Raw genomic sequence first — 15,107 nt, 5'->3', positions numbered from 1 at the left:
AGGCATCGTTCAGCTTTGATAGATGAGAGCCCAAGTTTAGAAAAGCAGACGCACCTGTGCAAGGGCCCACACTTAAACAGCAATTTACATCAGGCTGCCTTAGAGCCGCAAGACCAGGCTGAGGATTGCTGTTTAAGGAAAGGGAAAAATATGGTGGGATAATCTTGATCACCATTAAACCGGTATTTATCAATCACCATTATAAATAATAGTGAGTGTTGGGCCAACGGGAAAGCGAGACAGCCATGAACGCTGTGGGAGAGGCAGGACCACAGGTAGGCAATGTCAGGTAAGTATGTGCAGGAAGGAACTGAACAAGGCTGCTTTAGGAGGTAAGTCAAGACCTCAGTAATAAGAGGGGCACTAGGGTGGTCTTGCCTGGGTGGTCTAAGCTGGAACTCAGAGGGCATTGGGCGGGGAGAAACATGATTCGTGGTTTAAAAACTCAATCTCACTGCTGTGTATAGAATGGATAGGCAGGGGTAGAAACAAAAACAGCAGGGAGGCCATTGCCACTGCCGTAGTCCAGGCAAGACAGGCAGGTCGCACTGGGTAATTGTAGAGGAAATGGCTATTAAAACGCCTTTCCTGCCTACGTATTTCCTCTCTGGCATAATTTTGAACACACTCCGCTGCTTAAAGCCAGATTTGAAAAAAAAAAATTTCAAGGTTTGTATATATTATATATGTATAGTGAAGTAATCTTGATCATCATTAAACCAGTATTTATCAATTGCTGTTACATGCCAGGCACAGTTCTGAGTGTTGGGATAATGGGAGAGCCAGACAGAGCAGTCTAGCTCCAGAATCTGTCTCCCTTCCCAGGGAAATGAGCGTTGGAAATAACACCGCTAACGTTTCTTGTAGAGCAGTTGTAGAAGTCACGTTGGATCTTCAAAACTAAGGAGGTGGGTAAGGCAGACATTGCTGTCCCATTTTGCAGGTGAAAATACAGAGTTACAGAAGTTAACTGATTTTCTCAACTTGTCATAACTGGATAGTGTCTGAGCCAGGACTAGCTTCCAAGCTTTCTGACTGAGGTAGGATGCGCTGCAGTAAACCTACAGCTTCCTAACTGAATAATTAGTACCTGTAGCATGACCAGAATTTTTTTCTTGTGAATTTATATATATGAAAGCTTTTTAAAAATTTATTTTCAGTTATTAAAAATTATTTGCACATTTAACGAATCCTTTCCTGATAAAATAATTTTATAAAAGTAAGTTTTTTAATTCAATATGTAAATATTCAAGTAATGAATTTTCTTGGTTGTAAATTTTTTCTTTTAAACATTTTAATGTTTTTGAAACCAGGATGTCTTACAACCAACGTGTATATCTAATTTTGTTTATCCAGAAAAGGAGTTATTAAATCAATGTTGCCTCAAAATTAATGTCTTAAAAGATAGGAAACATGGTCTTTGAAATATAAACTGTACCCTGTTAAATGCATATGATGTCATGTGGGAGGTCTGAATGAGTTTGTGAAGGTTTATCAGATACTGCCATTTTGAGTGAAGGTTTCTTGGGCAGAAAGATGGTGAAGACCAGACAGCACACGTCGCACTCCGTACTTGCTCCCTGGAGGTGTATTTTTTAGAACAGGAAATGTCATAAGCAACTGCAGAGACAATAACCACAAGCGTCCCTAGGCGGCACTATTGTCCTTACTACTGCAGTAACCGGTTTCTCCATGAACTTCTGGTAAAGCAGCCACACCGTGTATCTCGTGAGTGTTAGTCCCAAGACTAACTTTGCCAAAGTTGTTTCTTAAAGAGAAAGAATTGATGACGTTTATTACAGCGAACTTCATACTGTTCCATGAACCCCAAAAAGGAGGGAGCAATCTCCAGGACTCCTTTTTAAAAAATATCAATGGCAAATGCCGTATTCATTCATACACTCAATCATTCATTCATTCATAAATAATTACTGAGTTCCTGAAAAGTGCCAGGCTCTCATTAGCCTCTGGCTGCTTTCACAGTGAAGCAATGACTTGAACATAAGGTTGTTGGGCTTTGCACTTGTGTGACGACTCCACTTACTGCCTGGGTCATACTGAGCAAGGCATTACTATCCCTTCTACTTTAGAGAGTCAGTGGATATCTATGAAAACACTTTGAAAAGTCATGTTCTATATGTGAATGGTAGATATGACTACTAAGGCCAAAAATGTTGAGAACCGGTTCTATAGCATACTCTATTTGAGTCACACAAAAAAACCCACAAGCTAAGGTTATTAAGATCAGCCCAAAGCAAATGACCTTCGAGGCAGCTTCTCAGTTGTACTGTCAGAATCTAAAATGAAGTAGATTGAAAGTGGTCTGTAAGAAGGGTACTAGAAGCATGTCATGGGGCGTGTGTGTGAGTGGGTGTGTTTAAATGTAAAAAATGTTCTCAACATATCTTGCAGGAAGTCCACCTAATCTCCCACCAACCTGTCGTACTTCACTGCCGTTGATCTTGCTCCCAGAGCACAGCACTTCCTTTCAGATGCTTGTTCTGAATGAGCTTGGTGATGATGCATACTTCCCTAGACACTGGGAACTACCCAACACCCACTGGGAGCTAGCACAGCAAAAAGCATCGTTTTGGGTTTTTTTTTTTTTTTTTTTTAATAATCTGAAAGGAAACTGACATCGGCTGATCTATGGGGCTGAACTTTTCTCCAGTTCTATTTTTGCGTGTGATCTATTTATTCAGCTCTTACTTATTGAAGTGCACGTTATGTTCTCTGGGAGTGTTTCCATGCCGAGCCCACTGGACGTCTATAAGAAATGCTAGCTCTTCTTTCCCCAGAGTTCCAAACAGCTGTGCTGGGCCTGCAGTGATGGCCAACAGCTCACCGGAGAGGTCAAAACTGGATTTTTAAAAAATGCTTGCTCTGACAGGGCTACTTGCTTTCTCAGCACTACCTTTTATGCAAGGAAATTACATAGCTAAGAACTTGAGCAGACATGAAAAAGAAAAACCTCGGTTCTTAAAGGATTGGAAAATATTTAAAACTTCCTGCTTATTTTAGAGGCAAAGAAATTTAGTCTATTTTCTAGATTATGTCCCCAGCAGATTACAAACAGTTGAGAGCAGGGTCCACTTGGTATCTGGAGTGCTAGAGCTGAAAGTTATCTTGAAAGGGAAATGTCAACTTCTCAGATTAGAAGACTGAGGCCCAGAGTCTTAGTAGCCCAGTCTGTCATGGCAGAACTAGACTCCTGATGCAGGTTCTTTCTTAGCCTCTGTGACCTCCTTTACCTCACCCAGTTTATCAAGCACTCTTTCTAAATACCAACCAACATCAGGAACCGAATAGGATTGGCCTGCCCACCCCATTGTTTGGTCCCACCCCATTGTTAGGTCCCACCCATTGTTCCATAGAGGATCAGTAAAAAAAAACAAGGGAAACCCTCAACGTGAGGGAATGACACAATAGCCCTAACAATGGACTCAAACCCACCCACAATCATGAGGATGGTGCAGGACTGGCAAGGTTTCCTTCTGTTATACATAAGGTCACCTTGAGTTGGAGGCGACTGGACGGCAATTAACAGCAACAACTCTATCAAAGCTTTGAGCTTTGTTTTTAAATTGCCCTTGAGCCCACCCCCCCATCCCCAGGCAGTATTTTTACACCTCTGAAGCCCAAACCTTGACTGTAAATAGGAAAAAACAAGGAGAAGTAAACTAGAGTACAATGCCTGCTTTCATGTGCGCAAACAGAGCAATCTCCGAATAACGATTACAATGGCAATTTTTAATGGGTGACTCTGGGAAACTACCGGAGCAAAAAAAAAAAAAAAGGTATGTCTCAGCCTCCCTCCTTCCCCCATTTTGGGTCAGAGATCCCGGCTTTAAGAGTCTGCTAGTTTTTGCATCACACATGCAGATAGCTTTTTTTCCTACCTTATTTGTGAGACTGGCAATTTCCTTCTCTGTTAAGAGGAAAATGGGAATACACTGCCAATCTCTTCACATCGCATCAACTCCACAGGCTCAGGACCTATCCCTTTATGTACTGGGCTTGCCCTGCAGTGGACATTCCGGAATGTCAGTGGACTGGCCCATCAAAGCAAGTCCACCTGTATGCCAGTGTTCACTGCAGCTGTAGTCACAATAGCCAAAAGTTGGAAAAAAAAAGTGTCCATCAACAGATGTATGGATAAACAATACGTGGTATGCACGTACAATGGAATATTACTCAACGGTAATGAGAAATGAAGTCCTGATACCTGCTGTAACATGGACGAACCTTGAAAACATTATGCTGAGTGAAATAAATCAGTCACAAAGGGACAAATATTGTACGATCCCACTTTTATGAAATATCTAGAATAAGTAAATGCGTAAAGATGAAAGTTTATTAGTGGTTCCCAGAGGAGAAGGAGATGAGGCCTTACTGTGTGATGAGTACTGAGTTTCTGTTTGGGGTGATGAAAAGCTTTCGGAAATAGTGACGATAGTTGTACAACATTGTGAATGTAATTAATACCACTGAATCACACTCTTAAAAATGTTTGCAATGGTAAGTTTATGCTAAATGTGTTTTACCATAATTTTTTAAAAAGGCAGGACTGTTGTGTGCCTGAGGGAAGAAATGGAGGAAATCCCATTGTTACTCAAGGTGGTCACTGTGAAGAAGTGTGCAAATTGAGGCTGGCCCTTCCAGCTGCTGGGCTTGGCTGAGGGCTGAGTAACTAATGTGAGCCGGAAGGGAAGTGGATGCAGTCAAATCCTTACAAAGAGGAAAAAAAAAACGCACCGGTAATTCTAAAGAGATGAAAAATCAGCATTTCTTCACTCTGGACAATCCTGGGGATTGAAAATGTTAGTATGCCTGCTCCCCCTCCCCCTCCCCCGCCCCGGGTGTATATCTGGGTTTTTGTGCACACGGCTTTGCTGTGATTTTTTCTGTCTCACCACCTGTGCTCCAGATGTCGGCCATCCTCCCTGCTCTGCTACCTTGCTTGAGAATTTCAAAATGGACCTTGTTTTTGAAAACTCATCCAGAGCACACTTTTATTTTATTTTAAAAGACATGTTTGATTAGAAAATACAGAGAAATTTGCCCTACTTTACTTGCATCTGGGCTAAATTAGCAGCAGGCAGCAAAACGGACTACCGCCTAACCAGTGGAAGAGCTATTGACGGACTGACTGAGGGGGGCGGGGTGGGCGGCCACGAGGCAGGGGCCTCCCCAGAAATGACAGAAGGATGTGTGAATCTGTGCCCTCAGGTTCAAATAGGGCCCAGGTAGTTCATACTGTGTTCCTACACAGATTCCTAAATCTTTTCCTGGGTTTGGTTTGGTTTTTTTTTTTTTTTATCATATGTGTAGTCTGCATGTGCACACGTGTGTGTGTGTGTGTTCATGCAGACATAGATGTGTAAGACATCTGTGATGGATTGAATGGTGTCCCCCCAAAAGTTCTATAAGACAGCTTTCTGGGTGGTGTCTTATAGAAGGAGGAGAACAGATAGACATACACAGGGGGAAGATAGACGCCACGAGAGGGCCTGTCTACAAGCAAAGGAATGCCAAGGATCACCAGCAGACACCAGAAACTGGAAGAGAGGACCACAGAAGATACTGACATGGCCAACACCCTGATTTGGACTTCCAGCCTCCAGGACAGCAAGAAAACACATTTCTGTGGTATTTTTCTTGCGGCAGCACCAGGAAGCTAAGACATTATCTCTGGAAAGACCTATAAGAATTGGGTTGCCATTGAGTTGAGAATTTGGTAGGTGCAGAGCAGGGATGAGAGGAAAATTTCATTACATGGTAAATACTTCCTTTTTAAATTTTTGGAACTTATACTTACATTCCTCATTAACAATTAAAACATTTTAAAATCATAATGACTAAGGAATATATTCTACAAGACTGGGCAAGTCTAAAAACAGATCCCTGAAGTAATTTCTCCTTTTGTATAAGAGGAATAAAACCCTACTTGTCACCTCCATTTGAAGGAAGAGTAAGGTGGCATATCTATACACCACTGTTTTACTACAAATATCTGTGTAAGCAAATGGCTCTTGAATACCAGGAGTTTGGTCTCCTGATAAAAGATGGCGAGGACTTTGGTTTTGGTCAGTTGAGCTTGGAAGCCACCTTCTTTCCCCTGTGGCTAAGGAGGCCTATGCTCTTGGAAGAATCTGAGCTAAGGCTAGAGTACCCAACCCAGCCCATTGCCCTGGAGTCTGGAGTAGGGGGATGGAAAGATGAATGAACTGGAAGAAGACACTGAAGAAGCAGGGTCAATGCAAGTGCATGAGATTGTGGGGAACCCTCTCTCATACCCCACCCCAGCAGCCAGGGCAGGTGGAACTTCAAGATACATAGAAAGCTTTGGTTATGCCATCTTGGGTCACTCCTTGCCATCACAACCAGATAGGTGCTCAGTGTCCTAGGACTTGAATCTAGGCCTTTCTCTAATTCTTTCCAGATTCTGCAACATGGTCTTCTTTGCACATGACCCAAAGCAGGTAGAGAGGTGATAGGACAGAATGCAAATGGTAGACAACTTAGCTGTATCTCTAATAGAATGTACCTTGCTCAGGCTGTTTACTTATTTATTCATTTAACAGACATGTATGGAATGCCTACTGTGATAGCTTGCTATGTTCCTCAGTGGTTTGGCAGACACTATGTAATCACCTTCCATTTTATGTTCTAATGTGAGCAGCCAATCAGTTGAAAGGGGAGTTTCCTTGGGGATGTGGCCTGCCACCAATATATAAATGGAAGTTCTGGAAAAGCTTGCTCTTGATCAACTCCACACTCTCCTTGTTGCCTGACCTCAACATAGCCCTGCAGAAGTCTCTGGGCTGCTGCCTGGTCTGCAGATTTTGGATTCACCAACCCCCGCAAACCTGTGAGCCAGCCGAGGCCTCCAGCTTGCTGCCTAACCTGCAGATTTTAGGTTCATTAACCTCTGCAACCGCACAAACCAACAGAGGTCTTCAGCCTGTAGCTTGGCCCATGGATTTGGGCTTGCTAGCCCCTACAACTGAGTGAGCCACTTCTTCACAATTGCATGGGACATTTCCCTGAAGTAAATTTCTCTCTGTATGTATCTATATACGCTTCACTGGCTTCATTCCTCTAGGGAACCAGGACTAAGACACCTACAACATGCTAAAAGCTATGCTAGGCAGTTGTTAGCTGCTATCGAGTCAGCTCCAACTCGTGATGACCCCATGTACCACGGAAAGAAACGTTGACAGGTCCTGAGCCATCATCACAATTATTAGGATGCTCAAGTCCATTACGGCCACTGTGCATTGTGAGGGTCTTCCAACTTAGGGGGCTCATCTTCCAGCACTATCTCAGGGAATATTCTCTTGTGATCCACAGGGTTTTCAGTGGCTAATTTTCAGAAGTAGATCACCAGGCCTTTCTACCTAGTTTGTCTTAGTCTGGAAGTTCCACTGAAACCTGTCTACCATGGGAGACCCTGCTGGTATTTGAAATACTGGTGGCATAGCTTCCAGCATTATAACAACACACAAGCCACTACGGTACCACAAACTAACAGACAGGTGGTGGTGTGTTAGACTAGGGAGATGCAAAACCTCACAAAGTTCACAATCTAGTGGAAAGATAGATTATTTCTCAAAAATATATGATTGTGATAATCTAATACGACTTAGTGTAACCTAAGTCTAGGGTAATACAGAAGCATTTACAAGGGGCACCCAACCCAGACTGAGGGTGGCGCTGATCAAAGAGGCCACCAAGCTGCACCTTGAAGGACACGTAGGAATCTGCCCGGTAGGCCACTGTGGGAGGCGGGAGCGTGTGTGTTATTGCTGGTTGGTGGGGGGAGGGTGGAGGCTGAGAAGAGCGTAGGACATTTCAGAGTTAATGATATACGAAATGAGAAATGACCGTGGCACATGGAGCAACTGCAAATTTTCCAGCATGGAGGAAGCATAAAATGTGAGATAGACTGGGAAGTAGAAAGGGAAAAGGGATAGGACAGATCATGAAAGACTTTAAATGTCAAGCTAAGGAGTTTGGAAGAATATTAAGCAGGAGAATGACATGATTTACTAAGATTTGTGTTTTCCAAATATCATCGGAGGCAGCAGAGAGAATGTATCGGCGATGCAAAATGGGTGATGGGTTCTAGGTATTGTTAGTTGCCATTGAGTCGGCTCCAACTTGTTGCACCTGTACGTGTGACAGCATTAAGCTTTGTTCGGTCCTGTGCCATCTCATGATCATTGGTATGCTTGATTCCATTGCTTTGGCTATTGTGTCCATCCATCTCATTGAGGGTTTCCCTAGTTTTCACTGACCCTCTACTTTACCAAATATGATGTCCTTTCCCAGCAATTGGTCATTCCTGATTATGTGTTCAAATATTAGAAATAGGAGACCAATTAAGTGGCTGTTACAGCATTTTGACCAAGGAAGGATAACATGGTAAGTCAGTGGTTGCAGGAAAAGGAAAGAGGTAAAACTAACAGGAGGGATGACCCTCTGATTTTCCTTCCCTGACAAATACGTATCAGGATGTCATTGCAGATCTATCTGAATGACCAGACAGGAACAAATCATATGTCAGGTTAAGGCGTAGTTAAGTAGTCCAAAGCCAGTACCAAATGCATTCAAACCTAGCCAGTAGGAAGGAGATAGGAGATAAAGTCAGGTGGGATAGACAGTGAAGGGAGATAGTACAAGTAGAGGGAAGGAAAGTAGCCTCTCTAACAACATAGTAGTCTAATTTTGTGGGTTACTTGCAGCTGCTGGCGAGCATTCCAGGAGACTAAAAGGAACAAACATGGAACTGACATATAGGGTGGGGAGGAATCTAGGATCATTCACTTTCTGGCTTGAGTAACTGACTAGGTGAAGATACAATGAAGGGAGATAGAGAGTTGAGAGTTCAGAAGGAAAGATTTGGGAGAGAAGATGATGAGTCGAGTTCAACTCTCTTGGATTTTAGGTGCTTGGTGGCATCCAGGAGCCCTGGTGGCAAAGTGGTTAAGAGCTACTGCTGCTAACCAAAAGGTCTGCAGTTTGAATCTACCAGTAGTAGCTCCTTGGAAAACCTAATGTGCAATTCTACCCTATCCTATAGGATTGCTATGAGTCGGAATTGACTTGGTGGCAACAGGTTTAGTTTGTGGGGTTTGGGTGGGCGTCTGGGCCAAGGTGCCCATTGTTACTACTGTAATGTGCCATCAAATCGATTGTGGCTCATAGCAACCCTATATGACAGAGTAGAACTGTTTAGGCATCTAAAAATAAAAAGCTAGTGTTCAGGAGAGAGAGCTGACTTAGGAAAAAAAGGTTTTAAGAGCCTAAATTAGTGTGGTTATAGTGAAAATAAATGAAGGAAAACGTTCTGAAGAAACCCCAACTTTTAAGGGGTGGGAAGAAGAAACATGAACTCACATGAAATGTGAGAAGGAACAGCTGAAGAATTGGAAAAAAAAAAAAAAAGGGAAAACTGGTTCAATGGCTATGGTTTGCTGCATCCCATCATCCATTCCATCCCTTCTCCACTGGGTAGCAGCCTTGTGGTTTTGGTGAAGATGACCCATTCCCAGCTCCAGGGTAAGTTCACGTGGCCGAAACCTAAACACTCATTCCCACTGTCCCAGTGATTAGCTTAGCTTAAGGGTAGGGAAATGACCCAAGTCATTTCAATCCAAGTGAAGCCCAGGACGTTAGTTGGACTGTTGGTGTCTTAGTTATCTAGTGCTGCTATAACAGAAATACCACAAGTGGTTGGTTTTAACGAAGGGAAATTTATTCTTTCACAGTCTAGGAGGTTACAGGTCCAAATTCAGGGCATCAGCTCCAGAGGAAGCCTTTCTCTCTCTGTTGTCTTTGGAGGAAGGTCCTTGTCACCCATCTTTTTTTGGTCTGGGAGCATCTCAGCGCTGGAATCTCAGGTCCAAAGGATACATTCTGCTCCCGGTGCTGCTTTCTTGGTGGTATGAGGTTTCCAACTTTCTGCTTGCTTCTCTTTCCTTTGATCTCTTGAGAGATAAAAGGCAGTGCAGGCTACACCCCAGGGAAACTCCCTTTACATTGGATCAGGGGGGTGACCGGAGTAACGGTAGTGTTACTATCCTACCCTAATCCTCTTAATATAAAATTACAATCACAAAATGGAGGACAACCACAGAGTACTGGGAATCATGGCCTAACTAAGTTGATACACACATTTTGGGGGGATTTAATTCAATCCATGACAGTTGGGGAACAGAATCAATCAATCTCACTCTCCCTCTGAATAGTTATGAAGAAGCACATAGACCAACTTGCTGTTTGCAACTATTGTGCTGGTTATTAAACTATTGTCTCTTGACTCCAAACCCACCCTCCAGTTTCTGCTTTGTGATGCTCAGGCTAGGACTCTGCAAACCACATTTCTCCTTTGTCAGCTGGTTCCCTGTTAGGTTCTGACTGTCGGGGGCACTAAAGAGAGAGAGTTGGCTATGATGGAGCAGAGAGAAGAGATTTGCTCCAACCTGTGGGCTGCTCCTGTCAGTGTCACTTCAACAGTGGCTCTTCATTCTGCTAGAGGTATGTGGTTCCGATTTCTGTCCACATTCCCAGAACAACTTCATTGTGCAAATGCCCCTCCCCACCTTGCCAGAAGGTGCCAGCACTAGCTGGGCAGCACTCCCTCCTCAGAGGTCTAAGTGCCAGCTCTGCAAGGATACCTCTTCCATTCTCCTGAGGCTCCAGCACCAGCAAGAAAGCACCCCCTTGTCAGTCCTGTCTAGCAGCTCTGCAGGATCTCCCCCACATCCTCTTCCTTTTGTTCCCCAATCAAAAAACTAAACCCACTGCCATCGAGTCGAACTCATAATGACCATATAGGCAGACTAGAACTGCCCCATAGCATTTTCAAGGAGCACGTGGTGGATTCAAACTGCCGACCTTTTGGTTAGCAGCTGAGCTCTTAACCACTATGCCACCAGGGTTCCCTTGCCACCAGGGTTCTCTTGTTCCCCTAGTTGAGTTAATATACCTGTGTTACCTCAGTCTCCCTTTTATGCTTTTTTAATCCTTTGCCAGTTATCAATTTATTGTGTCTTGACTCCAAATCTGTCCTTCTTTGTCCCATCTTGTGATACTGGGGCTGGACCCAGTAAACATTTCTCCTTTGCCTGATGGCAACAATGTGAGGCTTTGTTAGTAGAGGGTGCCGGAGGGACATTTCAGGAGGAAAACGCCTCTTTTCCTGGCTCCTGTGTACTTTAAAACTTCTCATTCCCACAGCATATGGCAGCCATTAGCATGCAAAACATCCGGAGACGCTCACCTTCCAGCATGTTTCACTGGCGCCTTCATCGGTGGCTTTCCAGTGAGTTTTGCCAGCACCCACTGAGCAGCTTCCTCGCTAGTCTCACCGGCACTCCAGCAGGTTTCCTGCTTGCCATCTCCAACCTGTGGAGCCTCAGCAAACTGTGCTGACCAGTGGACCACAGCCAGGCCCTCTCTAACCAGGTCTGAATATCAGCCTCAGGGTGGGGCTGAGGGGCTCTTCTGTGCTTACTCCTTCCTTGGGTACTATGCCTTGGCTCTGAGGTAGTGACTGCTCCCTCTATCTGTTATTCCTGTATGCTGTATTCTGTAGAGTTCTTTTTCCATTAATTGTTAATTCTCTCTACTGATTAGTAATCCTTTACATTAAGTTTTCCCTCTAAAAATCACTGTAATAGTTTCTGTCTCCTGACCGCACCCTGACTGATACAGTCATCCAATACAAATCCTTGTATTAAATTCTCATGGGTAAAATAACTAGCGTGATTTCTCTTTTCATGACTGGACCCTAACTGATGCAGACATCTTGCAATCATAAGAAGACCCAGCCTTAGAAAGATGCTGCCTTAGAAAAGGTGGAGCCATAAGATGGAAAGAAACTTGTTCTTGGCAACATCCTTGGCAAAGTTATATCATTTTCAAGTCTTGTCTGAGGTCCACATTAACTCTGAAAACATCTAAATAATAAAAGAGCTGTAAAAGAAGGTAAGACAAAAGAGTCTCATGAAAGAAAAAGTGATACAACTGCCCACTGCATATTTAAACGTTTATTTTAAAATAGATGTCCAGTTTATTTGATGATATGAAAGCAACAGGTGATCTTAGTGAGAATACTTTTGATCTCAGATTACAATTATTGAAGAAGTAAAGGAGGAGGAAGAAGATGAAGTTGGTGTAATGGTAACCTCCAAGGACAGTGACCAGCCACCCCTGTTTGCCAGGACTGAGGGGTTACCAGGGTGCCAACCTTTTAGTATGAAAAGGCAGGAATTCCTGGGCAGACCAGGACAAGTTGGTCACCCTACCTACAAGTGCACTACCAGGTAGCTAACCTAGAGGCCAGGGAATAGACAGGTTGAAATAAAATTAAGATGCTTGAATCACAAGGTTTATTGAATAAATGGAAAACACAGCAAGAAGCCAGGGGGACAGGATGAGGTAGGTTATCACACCAAGGATAGGGTATGCGTGAGGTGGAAGCCACACTAATTAAATCCTGTGTTATACAGTGTTCATACATCCTTTCTCTCTCCCACACACACTGATGGTATGGTTACAAGGACCAGAGTTAAGGGTGAGCAAGGGGACTCAGACTGGAGCCAACACACATTTGCAGGAAGACAGGGAAAACAGAGCAGCTTCAGGTCCAGCTGCTGCTTCCCACCAATGAGGTGAGTCATCAGATCAGCAATAACAGCTCTTTCAAATAGATGGAGGGACAAGTACGCCTGCAGTTTTATGACCATTTTGTATCTCATGCATGTTATTGCTGATCTGTCAACTTAGCTTGTTGGCGGGCACAACGGTAACTCACCAATGACCTTTTGAGCAGCTACAGATGTCTCAGGCAGAGGGCACGTGGGGCCAGAATGGGCGTCACCAATGAGTAGCTGATTTAAGGATGACATAGTTGTTATTTTAGAGGATACATGATCTGTGATTTTTAAATATTTCTGGTTTTCTTGGCCTTCCATGTCTTTCTTTGTATAAGTAGCATTCTTGTCTTTTCCATCTCTTTTTTCTGTGTTTATCAAACATATACTCTGGACCAAGACGGATGTCAGAGGAGACTCAAGCTTGTTCTCGAATGTCAAGCAGCTAAAGCAAAAGGAAGAATTGATGGAGTAAAAGAACTGAACAGATTTCAAAGGGTGTCTCGAGAAGACAAAGTAAAATATTATAATGACATGTACAAAGAGGTGCAGGTGGAAAACCAAAAGGGAAGAACACGCTCGGTGTTTCTCAAGCTGAAAGAACTGAAGAAAAAATTGAAACCTCGAGTTGCAATAGTGAAGGATTCTATGTGGAAAATATTAAACAACACAGGAAGCATCAAAACAAGATGGAAGGAATACACAGAGTCACTATACCAAAAAGAATTAGTCGATGTTCAACCATTTCATGAGGTGGCATATGATCAGGAACCGATGGTACTGAAGGAAGAAGTCCAAGCTGCTCTGAAGGCATTGGCAAAAAACAAGGCTCCAGAAATTGATGGAATATCAATTGAGATGTTTCAACTAACAGATGCAGCGCTGGAGGTGCTCACTCATCTATGCCAAGAAATATGGAAGACAGCTTCCTGGCCACCTGACTAGAAGAGATCCATATTTATGCTTATTCCCAAGAAAGGTGATCCAACTGAATGTGGAAATTATAGAACAATATCATTAATATCACACGCAAGCGAAATTTTGCTGAAGATCATTCAAAAACGGCTGCAGCAGTGTATCAACAGAGAACTGCCAGAAATTCAGGCCGGTTTCAGAAGAAAACGTGGAACCAGGGATATCATTGCTGATGTCAGATGGATCCTGGCTGAAAGCAGAGAATACCAGAAGGATGTTTACCTGTGTTTCATTGACTATGCAAAGGCATTCGACTGTGTGGATTATAACAAATTATGGATAAAATTGTGAAGAATGGGAATTCCAGAACACTTAATTGTGCTCGTGAGAAACCTTTACATAGATCAAGAGGCAGTTGTTCGGACAGAACAAGGGGATACTGATTGGTTTAATGTAAGGAAAAGTGTGCATCAGGGTTGTATCCTTTCACCATACCTGTTCAATCTATATGCTGAGCAAATAATACGAGAAGCTGGACTATATGAAGAAGAACGGGGCATGATGATTGGAGGAAGACTCATTAACAACATGGGTTATGCAGATGACACAACCTTGCTTGCTGAAAGTGAAAAGGACTTGAAGCACTTACTAATGAAGATCAAAGACCACAGCCTTCGGTATGGATTGTACCTCAACATAAAGAAAACAAAAATCCTTATAACTGGACAAATGAGCAACATCATGATAAGCGGAGAAAAGATTGAAGTTATCAAGGATTTCATTTTACTTGGATCCACAATCAACAGCCATGGAAGTAGCAGTCAAGAAATCAAAAGACGCATCGCATTGGGTAAATCTGCTGCAAAGGACCTCTTTAAAGTGTTGAAGAGCAAAGATGCCACCTTGAAGACTAAGGTGCACCTGACCCAAGCCATGGTATTTTCAATCACATCGTATGCATGTGAAAGGTGGACAATGAATAAGGAAGAGTGCAGAAGAATTGATGCCTTTGAAACGTGGTGTTGGCGAAGAATATTGAATATACCATGGACTGCCAAAAGAACAAACAAATCTGTCTTAGAAGAAGTACAGCCAGAATGCTCCTTAGAAGCAAGGATGGCGAGATTGCGTCTTACATACTTTGGAAATGTTGTCAGAAGGGATCAGTCCCTGGAGAAGAGCAACATGCTTGGCAGAATGCAGGGTCAGCGGAAAAGAGGAAGACCCTCAACGAGGTGGATTGACACAGTGGCTGCAACAATAAGGTCAAGCCTAACAATGATTGTGAAGATGGCTCAGGACCGGACGGTGTTTCATTCTGTTGTGCATAGGGTCGCTATGAGTTGGAACCAGCTCAACGGCACCTAACAACAACATGCTCTGGTCATGTTATTTATGCTCAACGTATCTCTCAGGTTTCTAACTTAACACATTTACTATCATTCTTCAACATGTTTTACAGATTTCCCCTGTTGTTCTACTTGTTATTTATAGAAGAATTGAATATTCTCAGATAACACAGCAAAATCA

This window comes from Loxodonta africana, chromosome 11 (genome assembly GCF_030014295.1).
Source record: "Loxodonta africana isolate mLoxAfr1 chromosome 11, mLoxAfr1.hap2, whole genome shotgun sequence".
In the NCBI taxonomy this organism is placed as follows: domain Eukaryota; kingdom Metazoa; phylum Chordata; class Mammalia; order Proboscidea; family Elephantidae; genus Loxodonta; species Loxodonta africana.
The sequence above is the reverse complement of the archived record's forward strand: the minus strand, read 5'-3'. Positions refer to the sequence as shown.